This window comes from Danio rerio, chromosome 19 (genome assembly GCF_049306965.1).
Source record: "Danio rerio strain Tuebingen ecotype United States chromosome 19, GRCz12tu, whole genome shotgun sequence".
Classification (NCBI taxonomy): Eukaryota; Metazoa; Chordata; class Actinopteri; order Cypriniformes; family Danionidae; genus Danio; species Danio rerio.
Window position 1 is genome coordinate 14644900 of NC_133194.1, and position 12549 is coordinate 14657448.

General features: G+C 41.7%; 1 long non-coding RNA gene across 2 annotated transcripts in view; it reads left to right on the plus strand.

Annotated features, from left to right (window-relative positions):
• Positions 1-369: 369 nt before the first annotated feature.
• The window catches only part of LOC137488485 (uncharacterized), a 66394-nt gene continuing 54214 nt past the window's right edge, over positions 370-12549 (plus strand). Inside the window, exons 1-2 of one of the 2 annotated variants that reach the window (XR_011007530.2) lie at positions 929-1051; positions 2774-2799. This is a non-coding gene — a long non-coding RNA (uncharacterized lncRNA). Of the gene's footprint in view, positions 1052-2773; positions 2800-12549 lie in introns of both variants that reach the window. The other variant, XR_012394964.1, reaches the window with a different exon arrangement.

Below are 12549 nucleotides of genomic sequence, written 5' to 3' on the forward strand. Positions count from 1 at the left end.
CCTACCCTAGGAGCGGCTTCCAGACGCTCCATATACAATCCAGAGTGTAGCAGCAGGCATTGACAGTTCAAATATCCTCAGTCTATCAGGAGTTTTAGGTTCAGGAGGCACTGGTGGTTCAGATAACTCCAGTGGGTGAGGAGGCTTTGGTTCAGAAAGCACTGGCAGTTCATATAACCCCAGTGGGTCAGGAAACTTCAGTTCAGGAAGAACTGACCATTCAGACAACCCTAGCGGGCCAGGCTTTGATTCAACAGGCACTGAGAAGTCACACGGCTCTGGCGGCACTGGAAAGTTACACAACTCTGGGAAGGCATACGTCACTGACAGCACTGGGAAGTCACATGGCTCTGCCGCCACTGGAAGGTCACACGACTCTGGCGGCACTGGGAGGTCACATGGTTCTGGGAAGTCACACGTCTCTGGCAGCACTGGGAAGACACATGGCTTTGGTGGTACTGGGAGGTCACACGGTTCTGGCGGCACTGGGGGTGGTCACACAGCTCTGGTATCCATTCGTGGGTTCAGGTGGCGGCTCTGGCCATTTATGAAACTTAGGTGGTGGCTCTGGCCATTCGTAGGACTCAGAAGAATCTGACACCCCTGAAGAATCCAGCAGCTCTGGAGGATCTGGCAGCTCTCATAAAAGAGTCGACTCATAGTGCTACAAACAAGTCGCCTTGATAACGAGTCATTAGGTGTTTCGCCATGACGTACTAACGAAACCAAGTTATTCACGTGCACGCGCAAACCTGGGAGATTTGAAACCTGCGGCCCCGCCCTCTAACATAGAAACCCAGACACACACACCCACAAACACACACACACAAACATGCCGGTCGATTGAAGTCACACTGCAGATGGATATTATTGAGTCTCTACCCAAAGATGAAACCTCAGCATTATAGCCAAGCAGTTGGAAACTACTGGAAACTTCTGGAAACTACATGCTATAAAGAATACTTCATCGGCGTTTGTTAAAGGAAGGATCAGTAAAGAGTAACTTACTGCTGGACATGTCAGGATGGGTTTCTTCCTCCAATTCTCAAGTGTAAGTATGTGCGATTAAAGTTGCCTCGTTTACTCTAGCTTGCAAATGTATTTAGTTGTGATTTGTTACTTGTAGCCGCGTGTACTATGAGGTTAACTCGATTTATTCTCATATCGGGTGTAAAGCCATGTTAAAAACGCGACGCGTGCTACTTTGTTTACAGAGCTCCGTGGAGGAGGGTAGTGTGTGTGTGCGCTCTGTCGTCCAGAGGTGTGTGTGTGTTTGTTTGTGTGTGTGCGCGCATGTTGTTGTCCGGAGCAGGACGAGGGCAATATGTGTGTGTGTGTGTGTGTGTCTGTGAAAAGAGCAGAGTGAGACAAGCTAGAAGATCTCAACTGTTTTTGGAGTTTTTGCTCAATAAAATAGTTAGTCGTCTGTATTTACATTGACCCACTGGCAGCTAAAATCCACGCCTACACTATCGAGCGTGTATGAACTGTGATTACTTTTATATTGCTGATTAGCTGTTGGGCATTTCACTCTCTCACTGAAGGCAGTCGACCAATCGCAACAGACTGTCATCGGTCCAATCAGCGCAGATTAGCTTCGCGCTTAGGAGGGGTATGGGAACAAATGAATCACTGGACGATTCATACGGGAGTCGCTGGGATAATTAGATAAAAATAAATGCAGATTATAAGACCATGAAAGTGTTTTTTTGCCCTTGCATGCATATTAAACTGTTGTTGGAGACCCTTACAACCAAGATATTACCCTATTTCATGTATAATATGGGCTCTTTAAACATTTATGAAGGATGGCTATAGTTATAAGCAAATTTTGTAGAATAAAAAAAATAGGCAAAATGAAAATGGTACAACAATGAATTTTTTGTTAGGTGGCTTCAGAATGCTAAACCATGTAATCAGAACATGTATATAAGAGTGGATTAAACAAATAAATCAAAATGACAGTAATAACAGTTTATTCGGCAAAAAAAGCACTGAAACCTCACATTTGCAGCATTCTTGGAAATGTTTAGTTACACTAATTTGCATTGCTTAGCCTAAACGAAATGCTAAAAAGGCTAAACAAATCAAAAGATACTGATGATTTCTCATTAGAACAGTTTTGTTGACATTTCATAAAAAGTAAACTGTTGACTTTGTAGAGTGAGGAGAACTTTGGGGCATATGTTTTCATTCTTGTGAAAATGTGGAAAAGTTTTTTGGAGAAATGCTTTGGGAAAGTTTTTACTGACCTCGTTCTTTCAAGTAAGAGCAGCCATTGGAACCTTATTTGCTTGAGACTTACGGGCTCATTCACTTACATTGATTGTTAGAAATAAAAAATAAAACTGCTTGTTATGCTGCTTGGTGCTGCTTGATGAATTTAAAATCATACAACAATCGCAGAAAATAACTTACTTCCACAATGAAGAATAAGGTCAGTAGCAATGTGCCTATTGTACTTACTAAAAACAAAACAACAACCACAGATGCACAAAGCAAACCAGCCCATGAAAAAATAAGAAAGACTGTTGCGCCACCACACAATAAGAGAAAGACACAATTTGTTGTATTATTTAGTGACACTGTGTCTGCTGGAAGAGGTTAACTTCAATAACATGAGCTCATAACTCATTCCAGAATATGCTGACTCAATCCATGAGGGGGTCTAGCTAAAATTTCCCAGTGAGCATTCATTCTCAGCGTAAAGGCAGATTTCTGCGTGATGGCAATTTGGTGTTTTAATAAATCATTTATACTTCCTTTGTCTCAGTCTTAACCCTAGGAAACTCCATTGTGGTAAGAATGTCTTTGCTTTATGTTTTTTTGCTTAACATTTTGATGCCATGCGGATACTAACAAAGTCTGCAGTGTCACAGTGGTATTTCAAACCCAGCCACTCGCTGTCTGCATTCCTGGCCCCCTTCAACCTAACAATGCTCACTAAAATACCACGAACAGAGCTTAATAAGCCTTGTAGGACCTTAAAAAGAGTGTGATGTGAGCAACATTACGCTTCATTATCAGTTGCAACAATGTTAGCCTTTATTTCACAAAAGACCAGAGAAGAAAACAATAGATGCCCCAATGGAGTCAGATGGAATGAAAGCTCATTTTTTATAGGGACTACAGAGATTTCAGGTCCCAAACTATCTGCAAAGAGTCAATGAATGAACAATAGACAGAGTCGGGAGATATCGCCTTCAGCTGTAATTGAATGCCGGACTCTTCAGTGTGTATGTGTGTGTGTGTGGTGGACCCTTGATCCTGATGAAGGTAATTGAATGAGCATGTAATGTGAAGTAGAGCCAGAGCCCTCAGGGGACACATCAGAGTTATATATTTTGTCTCCCGTTATTGCTCTAAAATGTCCGTGGTTGAACTGAGGAAAAAGAGCTCATTCCCTCACATTACAAATACTCATGTTTCAAGCTGTTCACTGATTGACTCTTTTATTTGTGATTGATATTATCTCTGCTTCATTGGTTTAAAGCACCTCTCAGCAGCTTAAAAGTGGGAAGATAAATGAGCCTGTGGAGGCTGGGTTGACATTTGAGCCTCTTAAACAAAATTATTCCAAAGAAGCTGAGCTAATGATACTGAGATTAGTAGGGAGGATGAGGTAATGAGGCTGAGGTAACAAAATGTATTAATGTGCTTGACACTTGAAGCACTTTAAAAGGAAATTCGCAAGCTGAGGGGTTGTTATTGAGTTAATGAGGTTGAGATAATGAGATTGAAGAAGTTAGTATGACGAAGTTATCATGTTTGATGTTGAGGGGTTGGTGTAATGTGGTTAACATAGGTGCACAAAGCACACCAACTGGCCACAGGGGTTCCTCCGGGACTGATTCTTGGACCTCTACTCTACTCAATTCACACTACAGTACATCACCGGGACCCGTCATTCAATCACATGGTTTATCTGATCACTGCTATGCTAATAAACACACAGCTTTACTTTTATATATGATAATGAATCAAATAGTTGATTCATTGGTAACTGCAGAGATCAGCTGTACAACATCATCCAGCTTAAATCTTATTAAATGATCCAGAATGCTCCAGTTCAGGATGCCCCAAAATCCCATGTCAAACCTCTTTTCATCTCTTGACACTAGCTTCTGGACAAAGCTATCCTCCAGCTGGCCTCCACTTGATCAGTAAGTGAGTGCTGTCTCAGAACAGTTTCACTTTCCAGAAGCTTTTTCTTTTCTGTCATTTGTAAGAGCAATGATGTTCCTAATCCAACGAAATACTGATTCACTGGTAACTGTCAAACATCTAAAATCTTATCTCTTCCATGAGCACTTTACTAGATCCTAAAAAAAACTATTTTTTCTTAACAATATCAGTACCTTTATACTAGTTGCACTTCTTGTGTATATTAATTCCTTATGCAGAGTTGCTTAATGCCTTTCATATTTGTCACTTAGGACAAAAGTGTCTTCTAAATGACCAAGTTTAAATATAAAGAGTTTCAGACTGCACAATTTCTAATCACCACGCATCACCAATGTTATTACACTGCATGACTATCTGGTGTAACATTCTGTCCCTTTCTGTGTTTACACTGCGACAGGGGGTTTCACACGGCACAACTTTACAATAGGAAAATTGCAAAACATTGTTTTGTCAACTTTTTTATTAGCTACATATTGAGAAAGAAGCCTTTAGAGGGGTAGAAAATGTACTTATTTTGCTCACCTGGTTTAAAAGGAATTAGCAATTTCTCTTAAACTTTTCTTTTTCGACCCGGTTGTTTTATTGCTCAGATGACATGTCAAACAGACACAGGTCATCCTTTCAAATTTCCTCTAGTTTTTCCTTCATTTCTTGGGTCCAAATAGACCAAAAATAAGCCTTTTCAACTTCTCCCCATCCCCCCGCTGGCCTGCAGGTACCCATACTAGTTGGCTGTAGGTAATCTCAGAAGTTATTTTCAATTAGAACACATTTCACAGGGCATGATTTGAATCTCCGACAGCTACAAATATTTAGCATCTGCAGTTCTTACAGATCACGTCTTTGATAGTTCACACTGTGTGATTGTTACTCACATGAACTAGCACCAATTTGCCTGTGATTTCAGCAATTTATCTGAGGTTTCTCAAAACTTTCTAAAATCATGCAGTCTGAACTTGGCATTACACTTAAGGATTTGTATTAAAATTAACTGAATTCCAATTGTGGTATTGGAAGGTATTGAGGTTGTATGTTAGTCTGGGTTCAAAGTGCATTACCAAAACATCAACATATCTTTTTACACAGTTGTCTTAAATATTGGATTCTGATTTGTAAGTTCCGACATTCCAAGGTTTGTTTTTCCAAGATCACTGATCCAGGTTCTTCGAATTATCTTGACCGTTAGTGAATGGGTTTACATCTACATGCTTGTCTGCCTCTACTGCTATTTTGACTGTTTGACACCATCTTATGACTGAATAAATTATAGGTTATGGTATACTCCATCAGCTCCATTTAGAGGTTTTCGTTACTTTCAGCTTAAGGTCAGGCTGTTGATAAGCCGGTCGAGATTTATATTAGAGATAATGTACATCCACGAGGTTGTTATTATAGAATAAAGACAAACATTCTTAATGGCAGTTCAGCACAAAGCAATGGCGGTTAAAATTCTTTAAAAAACAACCATCCTAGATGTCCAGAAATTAAACCACCTTGTTAAAACTGATGGACCATACAAAAACCTGCACATTATTCAGTCACAAGATAAAACAAAACAAGACAACATAAAAACACAACAAGACAGCACCAGACAGTCAAAAATCATAGTATGACAAAATAAGCAGTTCATTTTTTTTATGTGGATGTAAGTATATGGACTTGAATGAATTCACTGGCAGTAAAGGTGAATTTCAGAGATGAGTCTGTGTTATGGTGCGTCATGGTGGCATAGTGGGCAGGACGATCACCTCACAGCAAGAAGGCCGCTGGTTCGAGCCCCGGCAGGGTCAGTTGGCATTTCTGTGTGGAGTTTGCATGTTCTCCTTGTGTCCGAGTGGGTTTCCTCTGGTGCTCTGGTTTCACCCACAGTCCCAAGACATGCGCTATAAGTGAATTGAAGCTAAATTGGCCATAGTGTATGGGTGTGAATGAAGGAGTGTATGGGTGTTTGCCAGTGTTGGGTTCCATCTGGAAGGGCATCCGCTGCATAAAACATACGGTGAATAAGTTGGAGGAGCGTTCCGCTGTGGTGACCCATCATTAATAAAGGGACTAAGCCGAAAAGAAAATGAATGAATGAGTCTGCATTATTTTAATTGTTATGTTAGAATACCACACCTTGGAATGTCACGATCATATCAGAATCAAGTACTCAAGACAGCTGTATAATAACCAACTGGATGTACTTAATTCCTTACATAACACAGTTAGATTTTATGGACCCTTTTCATATTTCCAGGTTTCTCAGTAGCGGAAGGTGTCATAGATGGGTAAACTCAGAGCACAGTGAATGAGAGAGTACAACAAATATTCTTTTTAGACTTTCATAAAAAGAAAAAAAAAAAAAAGTATGAGACTGATAACGGCAGCCAGAAGAAAGAATAAAATCAAATTACTGTCCTGCCGATAGACACTGCATTTCAAATGCCTCGCACAAGCGGTATCTTGTTTTTATTATTAGATGCAAAGATATAGTGCAAACATATGCTCAATCTGAAAGTGTAGCCCTATATTCGTTTCTGGAGATTGTGAATTATGTAGCCAGAAGTACATATGGCTGCATTTCATCTTTAAAATAAAATGCTATGGGCAGTATGGCGCTGTTCCTTTTTACGCTACCAGCTGACTGCTTACCTGGCTTTCCCGCTGTTACCAATTTGTCCAGTTAGATTGCCCCATACATCAGTGGACTTGTCACACTGAGAGGACTTAACTAAGACAACAGGGTTAGAGTCCAGAGAAGAACGGTTCCAGAAAACATTTACAATGCAAACAAAAGCCAAAAAAATAAAATAAGCAAGTAAATAACAAAGTGAGAATGTGGTAAAATCTGTTAAGTTTAGGACAGTGGGTGGGCGGGTCAATCTGTGCTTTTTAAAACACTATTTGTTGGGTTTAGGGAAGGAAGGTCTTCTCTGGTGAATTCGTTATAACAAAAACTGAAAAAAAAAAAGCACAGCTCTTGAGACGTATTTGGCTATCTCCAGAAATGGGTATAATGGTACGTTTTCAGAATAAGCCTGTGTTGCATACATAAATACATATAAATATTCATTCATTTAAAAAAAAAATCTAAATATTAAAACTTTCAAGAATTAAAAGATGCATCATCACACTTTTTGTGAAAAATGTGCATATATCAAAGTAATGTACATTCTCACATTTAAGTTGTATAGTCCATGAAAAGCAAATAATATAACTTATACTTACAAGCACCCTTAAAAGGAAACAGCACTGAGGGAGGCTACATTTAAAATTTGCAGGGTTTAATGTGGAAGGATTTTCATAGCACAATATTCAATACTGACTACTTTTAGAAGTGATACTTTTACTCATACTTTGAGTAGAACAGATACTTTTACTCTTATAGCCCTACATCTTTAGCAAGTAATTGTAATTTTACTTTCTTATGATTTTTCAGTGCTCTTTCCACCACTGATGCACAACTCTGGCAATTATTCTTTTTTATGTGTCACTATTACACTAAAAGCTGAAACCAATTAGTATAAATTCTCCAGTCAGTGTCAAGCATCAAGATAGCAGTTGCAAAGTCAATGCAACCCACTGATAGTGTGACAAGGAAACAGATAAGCGCTGATACTCCCAGAGGGTGCTGAGACTTGCACACACTGCTACCTGGAGGCTCAAACGTCTCCATGCATGGGCGGTTATCTGCAAAAAAACATGCTGCACTCAGAAAAAAACCCTCTGCTGAAATGTGAGACACTGCAGGAGAGAGTGTGTGAATGTGAGATGAGGATTGAGGACATGTAGCGTTTTCCTGTCCAACACCATCCTCATCAAAATCAACAATGGCCTTCAAAAACACAAGGGCAAATATAATATATTATTACAGCCAAAAAAGGGTGAGATTGCGCAGGATATCTTCAACACTAGGACATTTAGTCAGTGTTGACAGACTGACAGATGCTGAAATGTTCACTATTTAGCTGAGCATTGCATGTCTGGAAATTCCCCATGGGATGGAGACTGGCAAAATTCTTATATATGGTCAAAGTCTAGAAGTGTGCTTTTCTGAGTTTACAACCAAGGAAAATTTCAGAATTTTGTGAGTATGTACTGTATATTTTAGTATACTCTGATTCAGGAAGTGCTTGAAAAGTGGTACAGGCAAGTTTTGCCAGAGGTCATAATAGTCAACCTCTTTGATTAGCCTTCACTCGTGGCATTTGCCTGAAGCAAGAAAACTGGCTGACGCAATGCAATGCCATTGGTTGCATAAACAAATGTACTTGCATGACACAAGGTCATTTCCTTTGGGCTTTGATTGATACTGGTTACAATACCAATCAAACATGGGCACACCAGGATATTTCTTTAGTATCTAACAGATAGATTCAAGGATTTGTCAGTTATATATCAATTGGTTTTATATAGATTCATCCACACCTAGGTTTAAGAGGACATAAAGAAGATAATAAATTGGCAAAACAAGCTTAAAAAATAGAGATACAACCTTTATAGAGTAAATCAGAGATTAAGGATTGAATCTGGAATTAAATATTTGAAGAATAGCAAGTGAAGTGGAACAATGAGGAAATTGGTTTATGTTTTTTTCATGTTTATGTAAATCAAAGATGAAATTTGTTGGTAAATCAAGGCAGTGAAAGGTCCTTATAATTGAATATTGTAAGGCAATCAATCTAAAAATTAAGAAAACGGGCCAATGAAATGGCAGTTGAATTGGTGAAGCTTGGCTCCACAGCTGATCCTGATGAGTCATTATGAGAGCTACATCAGTCAGCCGCTGGAGCCAGCTCAGGTGAGACTCAGATGCTGTGGCAGTAGAGACACGTCTCCTTTCCCTATTTGGGGAACGTGGGTTAGACGTAACCAGGACATTACACTTCATAAGGAACTTCAACATGTGTATGTTAAACAGACTATGAGAGACTGTATGGAAAACCTCATAGCAGCTAAGCCCATCACGCTCCTGATGAGCAGTTTGCCAAGCATAGGCCCAGAATATTACCATTACATGGGAATAATAAGAATTTAGATTGGGAGTCGTAAATGTGCTTTTATCTAGCTAATATAGACTAGGGATTTTAGAAATACGACAGTACATTGAGAAAGCGTGCCAGTCCCCAAAGGGGGAGTAGGCTGCGGAGACCACCTGCTACACAAGAGGGGAGACTTGATAGTAATAAAGCATATGGACTAGTCCTAATGAGGGGGAGTGCTACATATGATAAGCTGGTTAGCGGTTAGGGAAGACACGGGTCCGCCTGAAAAAGTGGAACACACCGTGGTAAATAATGCATATGGCATCACCAAAACAGGGGAATGCACAGAGTTTGCATCGAACTTCAGTATGCGGGTAGACAAAACGGGCATACCAACAACACACTGGGCCATGCACTCAACTCCTCTGCTGAGTCAGGTGCTGGGGGCCTCAGAGGAATTCTCTTAGGTTCACCTGTAAAGGGAAACTTACCAATAGAATAGAAAATGTGCATGTATCTCCAGGTAAGGTAGCCTGGCAGCAAGCGATTATTGACACCAAGCCTAGTTTTCTCCCAATTGATCGGGGTTACCCAATAATTGAGAAGAAACAGGGTCCACTCAAAGGTTATAAAACCTTGCAAATGGGTTAGGTGTCACCTAGCCCGCAACTCTGCAGATATCTGTGAGAGAGGCGCCGCGTGCTAATGCCCAGGTGGAGGCGACACTTCTAGTAGAGTGCGCTCTCACATTCAGGGGTGCGGCTCACCCTGGCATTGATAAACGAGGGTGATGGCATCAACTAACAAGTGGGCCACCCTCTGTTTTGATACAGTTCTTCCCTTCTGCCGACCACCATAACAGACGTGAGAGCTGTTTACATGATTTTAAGTGAAGTTTATGTATAAACAAATTTCGAGAGGATCACGTGCTTATGATTGCTAGCAGCTGACCCGCATTATCCAATTCAGTACGATCCAATCAGATGACTCCTAAACTACTATAAATACCCTGGGGTTTATTCCATTGCTATCTTCGTTTTGAAGACCGAAGCAAGCCAGCTAACCAGTCAATCTGCAAGCTAGCTAACCAGCAAGCCAGCCAACCTGCAAGCCAGCTAACCAGCAAACCAGCTAACCTTCACCCCAGCTAACCAGCAAGCCAGCTAACCAGCAAGCCAGCCAACCTGCAAACCAGCTAACCTTCAGGCAGCTAATCAGCAAGCCAGCTTTCCAGCAAACCAGCCAACCAGCAAACCAGCAAGCTAACCAGCAAGCTAACCATCCAGCCAGCAAGCCATCCAGCCAGCAAGCCATCCAGCCAGCAAGCCACCCAGCTAACAATAACTTTCACCGCCACCATCGTCAACCTCCATCAAGTCACCTCTACGCTAATACATCAAGACCATGAGCAATTTCGACAATAACAACAACAACAACATGCCCGAAAACCAAGAGAACAACCCTCAAGACCTCCCCACTATCATCGTTACCCCCCCAGCAACACACCAGCCTGTAATACAACACCCCCAACCTCAAAACGAAGATTTAACAAGAGGACAGGGAATTACCCGCTCCGCTATCAGCAGACCACCCCGCCACAGATCACCATTGCCAGCAACATCCAGAACTAATAATGTTTCTCCTACCTCTTCTTATGCCTCTGCATCCTCCTTCATCCAGCCATCAAAAAGAATAACCGTCACCGAACTCAGGAAACTCCAAGCCGATCTTGGCATCCACGCTCCCTGAAACCTCAACAAACCGGAACTGTTAAAATTATACACTAACGCCACTTCAGCCCATCCGCCAGACCAAATACTCAGAAGTCCGATTCTCGCTATACTCCCTATACCCAACATCCCCGCTCTCAAACTGGGAAAAGGAAATCAAAACAAAAACATGTCTCAAGCCACACCCCCTCAGAACAACTCCCTCAGGCAAGCCGGCAACCTCAGATGACGTCACCTCCAACCCTCCAGCAAGACTCCAATCAGGATCCCAACAACGCCATTCACTCTCTCACTCAACCCGGATCTACACCCTTCTTCTGGCCGCCTGCTCCCCCTAGCGCCCAAACCAGTCCTCACATGCCTTCCACCTCAGCCTCTCATTTCAATCCTCCTGCAATTCCTCTAAACCAATCTTTTCCTCCTCAATCTTCTACCTCTTACCCTCTGCCTTCGGTTCCAACCTCTTCAACCCAACCTACTTTCCTCCCTCCCTCTTAACTTCCCCTCGCTCACACCAATACTGAACATGTCACTCATCCGACTCTTCCCACACCAGTTTCTTCGCCACGCCCCCCATTCACTCTTTACACAGCCACACCCCTCCCTCCGCCTCAGAATGCTTTAACAATGGAACCACCTCCAGTCTCCAATTCAACAAGAAACCAAATCTTATCAGGTGCAGATATAGATCTCTTTTCACTCCTTTCACCTATTACACTCCCTGCGGCAGAATGCCAGGTAAATTGCGGCGATTTCACAGTCACACTCAAACCACCATCCAACACCCATTCTCGCATTTTATCTCTGGCCGAATTCTCCATAGCTTTCGCTCGCTTCACTGACGTCATCTGCTCAGTCTTCCCCCATAGGAGACGCGAACTGAATGACTACATGGCTATTATAGCCAAACTAGCGCTCTCCTATGGGGGTACACATTTCTACACGTACCATAAATTGTTCTCCACTAAATGCGCTATCAGATTGACTCATTGGAATCAAATTTCTTACTGGGGGGCCGTAGATCTTGAACTCCACAACCGAGTCTTTCTGTGATGCCGTAATTTATCTTGCGCCGTCTGCCGCTCCAGTCTTCACCCCACCACATCCTGTCCCTTTATCACTCTCCCCTCTGATTTTGCACAACCTCCTGAATCCACTAGTTACGTCCCCCGCCCACCCAGCGATAATCTGCCTTCTCTTCTCTCTCCTTCTTCTAATCGTCCTATCTGTCAAAACTTCAATATCAGCAGGTGTTACAGGGCTCCTTGCAAATACCTACATTTATGCAGCTACTGCGGAGGCGCTCATGCCAAAGTGATTTGCCAGGTGTTAAGAGCAAAGAATAAAAAATCTAAAAATTACTTGTCGACTCCTGTGAATGTTTCTCAACTTGCCTTTGAATTGCGCTGTCACCCTCATACTAACTTTTCTGATTTTCTGATTTTAGGTCTAACCCACGGATTTAACCCGGGCGTTTCAGCTCTCCCTGCCTTCAACCTATTCTGTCCTAATCTGCAATCTGCTACTACTGATCCCGATTTTCGATATGCTTTCAGAAGCATTATGCTGGATTTTATCCAAAAACTACGAAATCCCGTATATCATCCATCTACTCGATGATTTTCTCCTCATTTCCCCACCTTCTTCACCTCCAGCTAAGCACCTAT